Genomic DNA, 11,742 nt, shown 5'->3' with positions numbered 1-11,742 from the left:
TCCCCCCCCAACCCTCCCCCCCCATGTGTTTCTTTTATTCTGTGATTGCAGGAGTTGAGTGGAAACCCCAGGGAATGGGGATCAGTATCTGATTTACCCATGGACACTGTTCTTGAGGAGGTTTCATCGATCTCCCTACACCGAGAGGTTTGGAGATCTCAGGGAAATCCCAACCAGATCAAGAAAAAACAGCTTCATTCCGGAGAGAAAAGCATCCCCTCAGGAACATGGCTTTCGGCTGATTATCCCAGCAGGAGATTGAACAAATCCGAATCTCTGCCTATTCCACACTCACACCTGATTTTACTTTTCACTGAATTCCAAATGGCCCCTTCAGTGTACAACCCCCTTCTCTCTGACATCTCACAACAGAAAGACTGTAAAATATAGGAGCAGAATTAGGACATTCAGCCCATCGAGTCTGCTCACCCATTCGATCATGGTTGTTATGTTTCTCAGCCCCATACTCCTGCCTTCTCCCTGTAACCGTGCTCCCCTTATTTATCTCAGTCTTAAACTCAGTGACTTGGCCTCCACAGCCTTCTGTGGCAATGAAGAGTTGGAATCATTCGCGTGGGGATAAATGGGTTCTTCTCAGATGGCAGCCGGTGACAAGTGGTGTTCCGCAAGGCTGAGTGTTGGGACCACAACTTTTCACTTTATAATTAATGATCTAGATGAAGGAACTGAGGGCATTCTGGCTAAGTTTGCAGAAAATACAAAGATAGATAGAGGGACAGGTAGTATTGAGAAGGCAGGGAGGCTGCAGAAGGACTTGGACAGGTGAGGAGAGTGGACAAGGAAGTGGCAGATGGAGTACAATGTAGGAAAGTGTGAGGTTATGCACTTTGGTAGGAAAAATAGAGGCATGGACTATTTTCTAAATGGGGAGAAAATGCAGAAGTCTGAAATGGAAAGAGACTTGGGAGTTCTAGTCCAGGATTCTCTCAAGGTAAACATGCAGGTTGAAGCACTTATTTTGAGAGGACTTGAATATAAAAGCAGGCATGTATTTCTGAGGCTTTATAAGGCTCTGGTCAGACCACATTTGGAGTATTGTGCACAGTTTTGGGCCCCATATCTCAGGAAGAATGTACTGGCCCTAGAGTGTGTTCAGAGGAGGTTCATGAGAATGGTCCCAGGAATGAAAAGCTTAACATATGAGGAACATTTGAGGACTCTGGGTCGTTACTCGATGGAGTTTAGAAGGAGGAGGGGGAGATCTAATTGAAACATACAGAATACTGAACAGCCTGGACAGAGTGGATGTTGGGAAGATGTTTCCATTGACAGGAGAGACTAGGACCCAAGGGCATGGCCTGAGAGTAAAGGGAAGACCTTTTAGAACGGAGATTAGAAGAAACTTCTTCACCAGAGAGTGGGGAATCTCTGGAATTCACTGCCACAGAAGGCTGTGGGCGCCAGGTCACTGAGTATGTTTAAGACAGAGATAGACAGGTTCTTGAGTATCAAGGGGATCAAGGGTTACAGGGAGAAAGCGGGAGAATGGGGGTGAGAAACTTATCAGCCATGATTGAGTGGTGGAGCAGACTCGATGGGCTGAATGGTCTAATTTCTGTTCCTATGTCTTATGGTCTTATTCCCCACCCTCTGGCTGAAGGCATGTCAGTATTCTGTAAGTTTCAATCAGATCCCCCTCATCTTCCTAAACTCTTGTGAGTACAGGCCCTGAGTCTTCAACCACTCTTCAAATGACAAGATCTTCATCTCCAGGACCATTCTTATAAACCCCCTCTGGACTCCCTTCAAGTCCAGCACATCCTTCCTTAGATACATGGCCCAAAACTGCTCACAATGTTCCCAATACAGTCTGACCAGAGCCTTGTACAGCAGTACATCCCTGCACTTGTATTCTTGCCCTCTTGAAATGAATGCTAACATTGCATTTACCTTCCTGACTGCCAACTGAACCTGCAGGACTCACCCTGTCTCTATAACTGCACCCACCTCCCAGCAAAGCTCCTGCAAAGTTTAAAGCTATAAATTCTGTGTCTTATGATCTTATACTCCACAACCACCTGATGAAGGAGCAGTGCTCCGAAAGCTAGTGCTTCCAAATAAACCTGTTGGGCTATAATCTGGTGTTGTGGGATTTTTAACTATATCAAAGGAAGATGCATCATCAAATTAAATTATCTGGGAACAACATCTATATTGATCTTCCTTTCGTTAACACAGGTCAGAAGTCACTCGAGACCACCTTATAGCCCAACAGGTTTATTTCAAATCGCAAGATTTCAGAGCAGTGACCTGGTGTCATGTGACTTCTGACCTTGTCCACCCCAGTCCAACACTGGCTCCTCCACAACATTCTTACCTCATGAGAATTATTTAAAGAGATGTCTCCCCAAGTAATTTACCCAATATTTTTCATTTTGTTTGAGTGTGTTTAGCACAGAATGTATCGAATACCACCACTACACACATAATCGTGGTGTGATTCAAAATGCTGTCACCATGAAGAATTTCTTAGAAATTAAGTTCACCCTGGCAAAGCTTCCATAAATTATGTCACAGGACTGCACTGACACACCCCAACAATCTGAGTCTCCTGTTTCCTTGGCTTTGCAACATCCCAAATAAGATTTCCGTTCATGTACAGTGCAGGCAGAAATAATCACTCTTCTCCCAGCAAGCTTTGTTTAATCTCCTAGATAATATTAATTAAAAGTATGGCATGTGCTTTTCTACTCAAGAAGCCCGGACTGTTAATAGTTTCATGAGAAAATACAAGTGAAACCTGGATGCTAATTGCTGGAGTCTGTTACATTTAGCACAGCTCAGTAACATTGCTGCTAATGGATACAAACAGGCTGTGTAATTGTAGCAGGGTTTTTCACTTGGGGCCAAGAATAAGACAATACTCTACAGTGCAGTTGTATTGTGGTTCTCTCTACACTGACAAAATATTTAAGTTGGCTGCATCAATAACAATTATTTATGACTTGTATGTGAGTTAGTGCAATGAGCTGACAACCATAGAGAATTAAAAAGGGTTCCATTTATGCAATGTTATCGAGTCATAGAATCATACAGCATTGAAACAGACCCTTTGGTCCAACCCGTCCATGCTGACCATAATCCCAAACACTACTAGTTCCACCTGCCTATTCCTGGCCCATTTCCCTCTGAACCTTTCCTGTTCATGTACCTGTCCAAATGTCTTTTAAATGTTCTAACTGTACCTGCATCTGCCACTTCCTCTGGCAGCTCATTCCAAACACAGACCCCGTTCTGTGTGAAAACGTTGCCCCTCAGGATCCTTTTATATCTTTCCCCTCTCACCTTAAACCTATGCCCTCTCGTTTTGATCTCCTCCACCTTAATTTGGTGATTATTGCCATTACCACTGTATTCTGTTTTACACTGTTAATCTCTCCATCAGAACTGGTTTCTGGAAGAAACACATTTAACATTTGTGAAGCAGAATTCAATGCTGAGTAAATTTACAATTAATCATCTCCCATTTCACCTTCTCATACAGATCAAGATGGAAAGGTGGCAGATTTTAGTATGACAGGTCGGTGCAACATCGAGGGCTGAAGGGCCTGTACTGCGCTGTAATGTTCTATGTTCTATTCTCTTAAATCACCTACAGTAAGGTTTGAAGAGGAACTGTTTATTTTAATTGCCGGTATATCATTCATAGTTTGGAATACAGTAAATATTCAAATCAATATTTGAAGTAATCGAGTCAAAGAGATGTACAGCTCGGAAACAGACCCTTCAGTCCAACTTGTCCATCCCGACCAGATATCCTAAATTAATCTGGTGCCATTTATCCGGATTTGGCCATATCCCCTTAAACCCTTCCTATTCAAATGCCTTTTAAATGTTGTAATTGTACCAGCCTCTACCACTTCCTCTGGCAGCTCACTCCACACATGTACCACCCTCTGCGTGAAAAAAGTGCCCCTTAGGTTCCTTTTATATCTTTCCCCTCTCACCCTAAACCTATGCCCTCTAGTTTTGGACTCCCCCACCCCAGGGAAAATACCTTGTCTACTTACCCTATTCATGCCCCTCATGATTTTATAAACCTCTATAAGGTCACCCCTCAGCCTCCAACGCTCTAGGGAAAACAGCCCCAGCCTGTTCAGCCTCTCCCTATCGCTCAAACCCTCCCACCCTGGCACCATCGCTGTAAATCTTTGTAAATCTTTGTAAATTTGATGCAGTAGTGACATGATATATTCACCTTTTAAAGAATAATCAAGAGTTTTATTCCCTGGAATCCCAGTTGGTCTTTTGCAATATGTTTTGATTCTCTCTTGACCATTTTTAATTGTTTATTTTAGCTCACTACTGCGACCCTGTGGCCATCTGCATCTGCCAGACCAAATGGATTATTCTCAACACGGCCTGAGGCTGCAATATCATTAGGAAAATAGTTCTCACAAGCACAGCACATTGAATTATAGAACAGTGAGAAATTCTCCTAATTCCTACCTCCCACCCAGAACATCATTGTGTTTTTAAAATGTACTTTTCAGAATGTCATTGGCAGAAACCATTACATTGGCAGTTCAATAAAACTCAGTTCCCAACGAGGCAACTTCAGAGAGTATTTGATAATCAACCCCGTGATCAGGGATTTATCAAAAATCCAAGAAACTCCAAGATTGGGGAATGGGTTATTGGCAAAACTGGACTGGTAGTAAGTGTCTCCAATCTGACAATGAATGTTTGTGGATCTGTCCAAAGTCTGGAATGAGAGGCAGGGGTACTTACAGGTGACTTTATGCCACACTCTGAATTGTTAAAAGCTGCTTTAGTTGGCACTGAGAAAGAAATGGTTCAGCGATATTGTTGTTGGATTAGCAATCCAGAGAGCCAGGTCATGTCCCGGGGAATAACCCGAGGGATTCCTGCTGAGATGTCCTGGAGCTGAGATGACTGACCCCCAACAACCACGACCATCTTTCTCTGTCCCAGCAAAGGCCTTCGAGGATGTGGGCAGCTGGACCAGCCATGATCAGCCATTTTTATGATTTACCAGATTTATCCCAGGCTGCTCCGCGAAACGAGAAAGGAGGTTGCTAAGCCGCTGGTGAGGATATTTGCCTCCTCACTCTCCAAGGGAGTCATACCGGAGGATTGGAAGGAGGTAAATGTTGTTCCTCTTTTCAATAAGGATAATAGAGAAATCCCTGGCAGTTACAGACCAGTCAGTCTTATGTCTGTGGTCAGCAAAGGTTTGGAAAGAATTCTGAGGGATAGGATTTATGAGTAGTTGGCAAAGCATAGTGTGATTAAAGGCAGTCAGCATGGCTTTGTGAGGGGCAGGTCATGCCTCACAAATCTTATTGAGTTCTTTGAGGAGGTGTCAAGACAGGTCGACGACAGTTGAGCTGTGGATGTGGTGTATATGGATTTCAGCAAGGCATTTGATAGGGTTCCCCATGGTAGGCTCATTCATAAAGTCAGGAAGTATGGGAGCCAGGGAGATTTGGCTGTCTGGATTCAGAACTGGCTGGCTGACAGAAGGCAGAGAGTAGTTGTAGATGGAAAGTATTCTGCTTGGAGGTCAGTGTTGAGTGGGGTCCTGCAGGGCTCTGTTCTTGGGCCTTTGCTCTTTGTAGTTTTTATAAATTATAGTTTAGAGAGCTATTGCAGGTTGTAGCGCGACATAGACAGGATGCACAGCTGGGCTGAGAAATGGCAGATGGAGTTTAACCTGGATAAATGCAAAGTGATGTATTTTGGAAGGTCGAACTTGAATGCTGAATATAGGATTAAAGACAGGATTCTTGGCAGTGTGGAGGAACAGAGGGATCTGGGTGTGCAACTACATAGACCCCTCAAAGTTGCCACCCAAGTGGATAGGGTTGTTAAGAAAGCATATGGTGTTTTGGTTTTCATTAACAGGGGGATCGAGTTTAATACCCGCGAGGTTTTGCTGCATCTCTACAAGTCCCTGGTGAGACCACACTTGGAATATTGTGTCCAGTTCTGGCCAGCCTACTATAGGAAAGATACAGAGGCTTTGGAGAGGGTGCAAAGAAGGTTTATCAGGATGCTGCCTGGACTGGAGGGCTTGCCTTATGAAGAAAGGTTGAATAAGCTCGGACTTTTTTCTCTGGAGAGAAGGAGGAAGAGAGGTGACCTGATCGAGGTATACAAGGTAATAAGAGGCATGGATAGAGTCAATAGCCTGAGACTTTTCCCCAGGACAGCATTGACTGGTACGAGGAGTCACAGTTTTAAAATGTTAGGAAGGTATAGAGGGGATGTCAGAGGAAGGTTCTTTACGCAGAGAGTTGTGAATGCTTGGAATGCGTTGCCAGCGGTGGTGGTGGAAGCAGAGTCATTGGGGACATTGAAGCGACTGCTGGACATGCACATGGAGAGCAGTGAGTTGAAGGATGCGTAAGTTAGGTTATTATATTTTACCTTAGGAGTAACCGTGGCACAACATCGTGGGCCAAAGGGCCTGTTCTGTGCTGTACTTTTCTATGTTCTATGTTCTATGACCCATTCAAGGGGCTGACCGGCTTACTCCTGTTCCTATATCAAACACCAGAGAAACTGCAGATGCTGGAAATCAGAAACAAAAGCAAAACCTGCTGGAACAGCTGAGCAGGTCTAGCAGCATCTGTGGAGAGAGAGAAACAGAGCTAATATTTCAAGTCTGGTACCACTTGTTCAGAACTCAAAGAAGCTGGAAAATCCACTGGACTCAACATTAACTCTATTTCTCTGTTTCTCTCTCCACAGCTACTGCTGGACCTGCTGAGTTTCTCCAGCAATTTCTGCTTTGGCTCCTGATTTCCAGAATCGGCAATATTTTGCTTTCATTTTTCTAGAAAAAGAATAAAGAACTGCTAACACATATAAAAGTTTACGCTTCCAACATTTAACCCTTCTCTCCTCTGCTGAGCAAATCGCTGAAATTATAAATAGGAAACTGCTGGGGATAGTGACTCAGTCATTAAATAAAAAGCACAAATTCCAAGGCAGATTCCCATAGACAGTGGGCAGGAGAGAGCTTCTGTTCATACTCAATGTTTCAATCAGGCCCAGTTTAACCAGTGTGGGAAACCATGGCAACACAAGAACAGGAGTAGGCTATTCAGCCCTTCAAACCTGTTCCACCAACCAACATGATCCCTTAATACATTTGCGAAACAAAAAATGGTTGTCTCAGATTTAAAACAGAATGCGGACCCCTCCCCACTCAGCCACTCCCTGGATGTGAAACATTCCGTGCAGTTACAGTCATAGAGTCATAGAGATGTACAGTACGGAAGCAGACCCTTTGGTCCAACCTGTCCTCACCACACATCTTAAGCACTCGGCTCATATCCCTCCAAACCCTTCCTATTCATATACCCATCCAGATGCCTTTTAACAGCTGTAATTGTACCAGCCTCCACCACATCCTCTGGCAGCTCATTCCATACACGTACCACCCTCTGTGTAAAAACATTGGCCCTTAGGTCCCTTTTATATCTTTCCCCTTTCACCCTAAACCTATGCCCTCTAGTTCTAGACTCCCCCACCCCTGGGAAAAATCTTTGTCTATTTACCTTATCCATGACCCTCATGATTTTATAAATCTCAATAAGGTCACCCCTCAGCCTCCGACACTCCGGGAAAACAGCCCCAGCCTATTCAGCCTCTCCCTATAGCTCAAATCCTCCAACCCTGGCAACATCCTTGTAGTCATGATGTGGAGGTGCCGGTGTTGGACTGGGTTGGACAAAGTTATAAATCACACAACACCAGGTTATAGTCTAACAGGTTTATTTGGAAGGACAAAGTTTTGGAGCGCTGCTCCGGACTTTTGGACAACCACCTGACGAAGCAGCAGTGCTCCGAAAGCTAGTGCTTGGACTATAACCTGATGTTTGTGATTTTTAATTTTGAACATCCTTGTAAATCTTTTCTGAACTCTTTCAAGTTTCACAATATCCTTCCTACAGGAGGGAGACCAGAATTGCATGCAATACATTGAAGAACTTCAAAGGAGAGGTGTTACTAGAAGCAGAATGTAAATTGGAGCCAACAAGTCTTTTGTAGTGAATCAATGACAAGGCATCAGTTAGAGCCTCACATTTCGGGATCTGATCAGAAAGTCACATTATGAGGTTAAAATGACACCCTGTAGCAACTCGGAAATTGTCAGCAGACTCAGAAAACCCCGTCGCAAATCCATCAGGGAAACCCTTTATAAACACAAACAAATGCCTTTCCTCTCAACACGTTGCCTGTTGCTGACAAAAGCGTACAAAGCAACCGAGGGCTTCACAGTTTGGCTCACCCATCGTTCTCAGAGTCTAACAGGATAAACCTTGTTACAAAGTCCAAAATGGAATCTCTGAAGCACTGAGTAGGGTTTCTATGATTCTCTCTGATTGAAGTGACCTGTAATAAACATGAGCAATGCCACCCATTGGAATCATCAGATGGCGCTATGGATCTTCATGGCCATCTGAGACAGTAGACAGGAATTTGCTGAACACCTCGTCCAACAGTGTCAACCCCTCCCAGAGTAACACTGAGTGCTTCAGGCTGGTTCCTGAGAAGGGTCCTGGTTCCAGCGTTGTCTGCTGGAGTCCCAGGGGAGGACTGCGTCCAATCATGGAAGTCTGTGTTGAATTTTCTCTGGCCTAATGGCTGCCTCACAATCACTGTCACTGGTCACAGAAACCCCCCAGGGTCACTAATGCCCTTTGGAGGAGAAGGCCCACTGTTCTCACCTGGTCAGGCCTACATGTGACTCCAGGCCCACATGTGACTCCAGACCCATTGCAATGGGGTTGTCTCTTCACTGAGGGAAGGGAAATTGGTGATGATCTTACCACACACATCTCATGAGGAGTAACAGAAATTTGAGGTTGCTAACCAGCCAGTGACCTTAGCAAGAAGAGACAGGTGTGATACTGAGGCATGGGCCTGATTAGAATCTGGTTGGTAGCTGTAAAGGAGTATAACAGGGGTAATGTATGGTCTATACAGGCAGGGAGGAACTAAGCTGTTAGCACGTCCCCACTAAAACCTTCCATTAGCACTCTGGGTTCTTCCTGATCAGTGCACAAAGCCAGCACAGCCATGGCACCATCTCTGTCTCCCCCTTAAACTACCTTCATGGCCCTGAGGCTTCATTTGAATCCTTCCACACACGCACGGGAATGAGATCCACCGTTTGACCAAGGCAAAAAGATCTTTATGAAAGTTACAGTGTGATGTAATACAGTGACCTGCATTAATAAATATTAATCAAATCTCATAATGTCATAACATTCAAGGCCAAGGGCCAAGTGTTGGAATATAGGATTGGTGTAGATAGGTCAGCACTGATAGGCTGAAGGGCTGTTTCTGTGCTGTCCCCCTGTGTCAATACAATCCTTTCATGTGATTTTGTCTAAAAACTGTTCATTTCCATAGAAGTTATCAAACTGGAATGGGCCATTTGTTTTAACCAATCCATGAGGCTGCTGCTACCGTTTAGATAAATAATATTCATAATTCTTGTGTATGTTCTGATCCCCATCTCCTTCAAATGTCTCGCTGATCTATTGTACGTTTAAATGATTTTAGCATGTCCTCAGAGCAGCACCAATGGAAATGGCTACAATTCACTTCAATTAAATCCTTTGTGTTTCAGAGTCAGTTCCCTTTTCTATTTCTACTTAATGAAAAAATCAGAACCTTACTTTCTTGTCACTAGAATTGGTTCCAATTAACCTAACAAGTCCAACACAACCCCCACCTTGAATTTCCCTCATTAAAGCGAAATAATCCGGTCATTTGTCTTTTTAAAGAATTTGGGACATTTTGTTCACAGTATGTAGCCACATAAAAACCACTAGGAACTGATTAAAGAAAGATTCCCGACATCCCTGAGTAACTGACTTATTTTTCAGGATTGTCAGGATTCTGTACGTCAAACCGGGCAGGCTATGAGGATGATAGCTCAAATGCAGACCGAGAAATTCACCACCTCGTTCTCATCATGGAAGCCCAAAACATGATTGATGAGCAATTATGGTCTTGACTTTGCAAATGTCAATGCTCTGTTTAAATGATGTCTTATTGTTTTGTTTAATGGCTAATGTCTGCATGAAGATTGGAGAATTGTTACTGAAAATGTCAGAAAGTTTGAATTGCCTTCTGAAATGACCTAAATCAGGCTTGTGCGATGCAGTCGAGGAATTTTATTGGACCCTGTAATGGGGTCAGCCAGAGGGACATCAGAGAATATGAGTTCCTAATTGGGGCTGTTAATCCAGTCTAATCATGGAGCCCTGGCTGACAGTTATAAACAGGAGTGTCAGGGGTTCTGTTCAATCTGAGAGCTGGCTCTGAGGGAGCTGGATCAGTGTCCAGGATTCTCGATGGGTAAATAAAGGGAAACTTGGTGACGGGATACCGGCCTCTGTGGAGTTAGTTCAGATCCCATTTAGAAATTTAAGAAGGAAAGGATGGCAAAAAAAGACAAAATGAATCCAGCTGATTCTACAATTCAGGAAGAACTTTTAGAAAGGAAATAAGACCTTCCTCTGTTTCACTACCCAGGTCATTTCAGTATTTTTTTCAACTTCACAAAGTTATTACAATCAAAATCATATAATTCCAGCTGGTTTTAAATAAAATCTTTCCCATTGGAAAGCTCAGTCTGCATCCTGCCCTTGTACTGAGACTACCATCAGGAAAACAGACTATAATCAAAACAAAGTTACTTTTTTTGTTCATCCACAGGATGTGAGCATCACTGGCTGGGCCAGCATTTACTGCCCTTCCCTAATTGTCCAGAGGGGAGTTAAGAGTCATGTGTGGGCCAGACCAGGTAAGGATGGCAGTTTCCTTCCCTAAAGGATATTAGTGACCCAGATGGGCTTTTCACCAACATTTGGCAGTGGTTTGTCATCATTGTTAAGATTCTTACTATTGAATTTTAGAAATAAATTGAACTTTAAAGTGTAATGTGGACTTTTTTAAAAGAAAGACATACAAGCCAAGTGGAACCTGTGGGTGTAAACTCAGCGGCTGCCCAGAATGCCTGGATTACACCAAGTCCCAAGGAGAATTGTGGAATGGGGAACACCGGGTGTTTATGGAAAATCAGGAAGCAAGACTTCAAAGGGAGAGATGCTATTCAAAACCCTGAATTGCAATCTGCTGTGCGTTGTGTCCCAGACAATGGGCATGATGTGACTTGAAAGAAAGGCAGTTCTGAACAAAAGGCATAGAGGCATCGAGTCATACAGCACGGAAACAGACCCTTCGGTCCAACCTGTCCATGCCGACCAGATATCCCAACCCAATCTAGTCCCACCTGCCAGCACTTGGCCCATATCCCTCCAAACCCTTCCTATTCATATACCCATCCAGATGCCTCTTAAATGTTGCAATTGTACCAGCCTCCACCACTTCCTCTGGCAGCTCATTCCATACACGTACCACCCTCTGCATGAAAAAGTTGCCCCGTAGGTCCCTTTTATATCTTTACCCTCTCACCCTAAGCCTATGCCCTCTAGTTCTGGACTCCCCGATTCCAGGGAAAAGACTTTGTCTATTTATCCTATCCATGCCCCTCATAATTTTGTAAACCTGTATAAGGTCACACCACAGCCTCCGACACTCCAGGGAAAACAGCCCCAGCCTGTTCAGCCTCTCCCTATAGATGTCCTGTACATGGCCTCCCAACTCCTGTACTCAATGCTCTGACCAATAAAGGAAAGCATACCAAAAGCCTTCTTCACTTTCTTCACTATC

Source organism: Chiloscyllium plagiosum, chromosome 21 (assembly GCF_004010195.1).
Source record: "Chiloscyllium plagiosum isolate BGI_BamShark_2017 chromosome 21, ASM401019v2, whole genome shotgun sequence".
Lineage (NCBI taxonomy): Eukaryota > Metazoa > Chordata > Chondrichthyes > Orectolobiformes > Hemiscylliidae > Chiloscyllium > Chiloscyllium plagiosum.
This window is presented reverse-complemented; position numbering follows the sequence as displayed.